This window comes from Salvelinus sp. IW2-2015, unplaced genomic scaffold (assembly GCF_002910315.2).
Source record: "Salvelinus sp. IW2-2015 unplaced genomic scaffold, ASM291031v2 Un_scaffold4347, whole genome shotgun sequence".
In the NCBI taxonomy this organism is placed as follows: domain Eukaryota; kingdom Metazoa; phylum Chordata; class Actinopteri; order Salmoniformes; family Salmonidae; genus Salvelinus; species Salvelinus sp. IW2-2015.
In genome coordinates, this window is record NW_019945618.1 from 42351 (window position 1) to 48344 (window position 5994).

The window sequence follows — 5994 nt, forward strand, 5'->3', positions numbered from 1 at the left end:
TTCTCTCTCTTTCTCTCTTTCTCTTCTCTTCTGTGTCTCTCTTCTCTCTATCTCTCTCTCTCTCTCTCTCTCTCTCTCTCCTCTCTTCCTCTCTCTCTTTCGTCTCTCGCTCTCTTCGTCTCTCTCGCTTCGCTGCTCTCTCGTCTCTCTCTCTCTCTCTCGTCTCTCTTCTCTCTCTCTCTTCTCTCTCTCTCTCTCTCTCTCTCTCCTCTTCTCTTCCCTCCTCTCACTCTCTTCTCTCTCTTCTCAACTTCTCTCTCTCCCCATAATCCCTCTCTCTTCTCTCTCTTCTCTTCACTCTCACCACTCTCACTCTCACTCTAACTCTATCTCACTATCACCTCTCTCTCTCCTCTCTCCTTCCTCTCTCCCATCTGTCCCTTATCTTTTTTCTCTCTCTCCTCTCTGTCCCTCCTGTCATCTTTTCTCACTCTCAAGCTCTTCTCTTCGTCTCTCCTCTCCTCTCTCTCTCTCTCTCGTCCCGCATGTCTTCTCATCTCTCCTCTCTTTCTCAATTCAATTCTTCAATTCAATTTGAACTTTATTGACATGGCAAGTATTATTACTTACATGTCAAGTATACATATCGAAAAATTTCAATAAAATATATATGTATATATCTACACAAAATATATAATTATATATAACATAAATGTGGGACTAAACAATAATATAGTAGTAGCGGGACATGGGATTACCATTAATAACAGCTACAACAACAATATTAATAGACAACAATACATTAAGCAAAGTAGTAGACAGTGTAACATGATGAGCAAGACACATGACTGGTAGAAGACAAAAAAAAACTAAGCTAAATGGGAAATATTATCAAACATTACGTTTGCTTTTTCACTGGCTGTCCTCAGGCTGTGGCAGGAGGACACATATTTGGGATGAAAACTGCACATTTTGGCTTTTTTCAACAATCCAACAATTTTAATTTTTCTTCTCTTTATAGTTTCAAATTTTTGTATTGATTATCATTTTGGGAAAGAATATGCTCTTAGGTCTGAGGTATTTGTCAAAGTGTAGTGGATGCACTTCTGTTCTACCTTCCCCTGGAGCAAGAGTCGCACAGCTGTCTCCTGGGCAGCAGGTTTGTTGTTTGACGCCCGTTTATAGCTGACTGTGCTATGAGTCTGTATAGTCAACTGTTTTCACTCAGTTTTCTATAGTTCCAAGTGGTAGATAGTCTGCCAACATGTACTGTCTGTGTTAGCGGCCAAATACATTTGAAGTTTACTTTGATTTTTTGTGGTGTCTTTCCAATAGGTTTATATTTTTCTTTTGTTTTGTGATTGAATTTGGTGGGCCGAATTTGCTGAGGGCTGTCCCGAGGCTCTATGGGTTGGTTTGGGTTGGTGAACTGAGGCCTCAGAACAGCTGGCTGAGGGGACCTCTCTCTGGTTCATCTCTTGACATTGTGAGCTGTGGTGATGGAATGTTTTAGGGGTCCTTGTTTTTAGATGGTTGTAAGAATTTGATGGCTTCTCTTCTTTCTCTTAGAAACTCGACGCAAGGGGATATTGGCCAATTCTGCCCTACTGCGTTAAATTCTGGAGTTTTTCTTTGTACTTTGCAATCAGTCTTGCAAAACTCTGCATGCAAAACTTAAATTGGAATGTTTTGTCCCATTTAGTAATTTCATTATTGAGAGTGGACCCCATACTTCACGTGCGATATCGAAGCAATTGGTTCTATAATGGATTAAAAAATTTTGAGCCAGATTCTAATTGGAATTGTTCAATTTTGATGTTCTTTTTTAATGGATAGAATGCTCTCTTGCTTTGTCTCTCAGCTCATTCACAGCATGTGGAAAGCTACTGTGTTGTGATATTTTAGTCCTAGAATGTGTAGTTTTTGGTGTGTTCTAATAGAACTGTGTCATAAATATGAATTTTATATTGTCATCTTATTTCGACCTTTTTTGAAAATATCATTATATTGTTTTTTTAGGTAACGGTCAGAGCAAGTCTGACAGAACTGTGTAAGATGCATCTAGGTGTTTGCTGTAACTCTTTAGTGGGAGGACAGCAGACCAGGTCATCTGCGTAAGCAGACCTTGATTTCAGTGTGTGTAGGGTGATACAGGTGCTGTCGATTCTTCTAATGTTTTTGCAAATTCATTCATGTAGATTGTTAATAATGTTTGGACTTATTGGGCAGCCTGTTTCACTCCCGCCCCTGAGAGAGAGGTCTGTTTGCTTGTTGCCATTTTAAACCGACATTTGTTTTAGTGTAACTTGATTTAATAAATCATATGTTTTCCTCCAATACATTTCTATTAGTTTAATAAAAAAGACCTTCGTGCCAAATTGAATCAAATGCTTTCTTGAATTACTAAAACACAAGTAGATTTTGCCTTTGTTTTGGTTAATTGTTTATCAATTAGAGTGTGGAGGGTGTTACAAATTGGGTCCTGTTGTACGGTAATTTTTTAGAATCCAATTGGCTTCTGCTCAGGACGTTGTGTTGTAAGGAATTGATGTAGTTGCTATTTATAATACTGCAGAGAATTTTCCCGCCAGATGCTGTTAACCTTCTAGAGCTCTACCGCGGGTCGGGAGCACCCCCATCCCGCGTACAACTGATTAGATAGTTTAGCATAGTTCACAAGTAGATAGTGCATCTAAATATCAATTAATACAAGTCCAAGACACCGATGAAAGATACAGATCTTGTGAATAAAGAACCATTTCAGATTTTTAAAATGTTTTACAGGGAAAGACAAACAATATGTAAATTCTATTAGCTAACACGTTAGAAAATACACACGTATTTCTAACTCTAGTTTTCTTACTCTTCAGGTGCTATCACCTACATCGGCTCAACTAAGATACTTGATAGCATAAACCAAGAAAAAACTCTTCAGATGACAGTCTGAATATTCATGGGTATAGGAATAGTTTTTTGTTGAAAAAAGTGGCATTATTTCAGGTAGAAATCACAGTTTCAATTCACCGACCATCACAAATCGACTAGAATTACTAGATAGAGCAACGTGTATGACAATTTACTCATCATAAAACATTATAAAATAGACAAAGCATAGCAATGGAAAGACCAGTTCTTTGATTTCAGACATATTCAGATTTTCTAAGCGTTTTTCAGCGAAAAAATTTAAATCGATAAGTTGCATACACATTGTGAAACGTTACAGAGCATTCGATCCGCCAAGAGCGTCTATAACAACGTAATCACCGCAAAATATATTAATTTTTTCACTAACCTTTCTCAGGAATCTTCGATGACAACTTCCTGTAAATCATTTTAACATATACTATACAGTTTGTTTCGGAACGGTGCATATTTAGCATACAACGTGGTTACAAAATAACATATAGAAATCACGCTCATATGTCTGGTCATCTATCAGAGTGATCTAGTTTCTTGAAAGCTAATCATTACTTGACTAAAAAATACAGGGTTGACAGGAATCGAAAGACAAATTAGTTCTTAATGCAACCGCTGATTTATTTTTAAAATTTCCTTACTTTTTCAATACAAGGGTTCGCCAAGTGAAAGCTATACAAACAAATGGCGGAAATATGCGTTAAAAATATTTCGACGAAAACACGATTTATCATATTGAATATTGCTTACTTTTGAGCTGTTCTTCCATCAAGATCTTCTCTTGGGCAATGTATCTTTTTATGTTATAAACGTCTTTTTTGGTGATAGATGTCCTCTTCCTTCGAAATGGTCACACCAACGCCGACACCAAACGTGTCCAAAGTTTCAGAGTGCATACAAATAAATTCCTCAAATCGCACTAAACGGATATAAACTTGCTATAAACGGTTCAAATTAATACTTATGATTTTTTTAACACTATAAGATGAAAACATGACGGAGAAATATTGTGGTTGACACGATTTGGAACGAGGCAAGTCGATGGCTCAGCTTCAGGGCGCACGACGAGAAAGGGCTGGTCCTATAACATTTTGGTCTTTTATAATGCTGGTGGAATGTCATCGATTTCATTCAACGTGATGAGTAGACACCAGAGGAAGACGTGGCGTGTCGGTTTCTTCATGCAATTCACTGTCGTAAAACAGACTCCAGATCAGAGTAAGATTTCTGAAATCTGACGCTTGTCTGAAAAGTGCTGTAAAATTGTTCTGTACACTCAGAGACAAATTCCAACTCTATAGAAACTAGAAGGTGTTTTCTATCATATAAAATAATATGCATATTGTACGATCAAGAATTTAGCAGAGGAGTTTAATTTGGAGACCAATATGCTATGCGGCAGCCCTGTAGTTAAAGAAGTTAACGCATTTCTCTGTAATTATTTGGGTTCAATTTTGTTCTCATTTTTATAGATTGGTGTGATCAGTCCCTGGTTCCAAATATCGGGGAAATATGCAGTGAGGATATGTTTGAGAGTTTGAGTATGCCAATTTGATTTGTGGTCTGTATATTTGATCATTTTATTTAAAATCCATCAGCACAACAGGCCTTTTTGGGTTGGAGAGATTGCATAATTTTTTCAATATTTTCTTCTGTCATTGGGTGATAAGGACAGAGGGGAGAGAAAGTGGGGGGAGAGAGAGGGGGGAAGGATGGAGAGAGGAAAGGAGGCACACACCTTAAGCTAACAGGAACACCCGGTACAAACCTCACGGCAGCAGAACAAAAACGCCCCAAATACGCCCCATAAACCTTTTCCCAAGGCTTCATGGGATAGTAGACATGGTTCCATGTTTTGGAGTTACGCAAGAGTCTTATAAGTGTTTGTCCTTACTGCCTTTGGCTGTTGATTATTGAAATTAAGACCACTTATTTTAAAAAAGCTTGCGCTGGGGTTTTGGGCGTTTTTGTTTTAACTGACCACAATAGCTTCCTCCAACCTGGGCCTGGTTTCCTAGAGCCTTCATAGTGTTCCTCAGGTGCACCTTCGTAGTTCCTCAGGTGCATCGTTAGCATCCAAGCTGTTTTCCAAAACACACACACACACACATCCAACCCACAAATCCTCACACCTACAATAGCCACACATAGACTTGAATGCTACACTCCCAGCTAATTGGAACTTGATTCAAAGTGTCTCCAAATAGACATGTCACTTATACTCATTGACGGCACAATGTGTCCATCACAATAGAAAGACACTGTCCTTGGATGAATGACCGTCCCAGGGCCCTGGACCCACCCCCTGCTGAGAATGGTCACGTGCCGTTGGTGTAAATGTCATGTGGATCAATGTGAGGCAACACAATGGAGGAATGGAAGAGCACAGAGGATAGAGATGTGGCTGATGGTCGTCAATCCCGTTCTGCCACCTAATTGGATCTCACATACTCTATTTATTATTCTTTTTATTTCACCTTTATTTAACCAGGTAGGCCAGTTGAGAACAATTTCTATTTTACAACTGCGACCTGGCCAAGATAAAGCAAAACAGTGCGACAAAAACATATCTGTCATCATGGAGCCCCAATCTGAAGCCTGGGCCATGTTCAGTAGGGGCCACCATCACAAAATGTTAACAACCGAAAATTTTCTGTAGTACCTCCCTGTTTCACTACATTTTCTCCCAACTCAACATTAGCCTAGCTTTCTAGTTGGGGGAGGTTGTTGTCATTGTAGTTATTTTCTCCACTTAGGTACAGTTGTGTTTCTGTTGGGTTTAGCTAAAGCATAGGTCAATTCTCTTTCTACAATGCTACTGGGTATGCAGGCTTTGTAACGCTCTAGGTGTCGGGGTGTTTGTGGAATCAGACGCAGGAACAGCAGAGCTTCAATAGGTTGAGTTTAATTCCCAACTCGTACACAAACAATGTCCAAACCGGACTACTGGGTGTCAAATAAACACCTGTCTTCCAACATGAAGACAAAACCAGTACACACACACGAACCACTCCCGAAATCCAAAGAAACAGACGAACAATCCCGCACAAAGAAGCAGACAGGCTGGCTGACTAATAAAGCCACCCTGATTGCTAATTCCCTCAAACCAGGTGATAACCATAAACACATAAGGAGGGG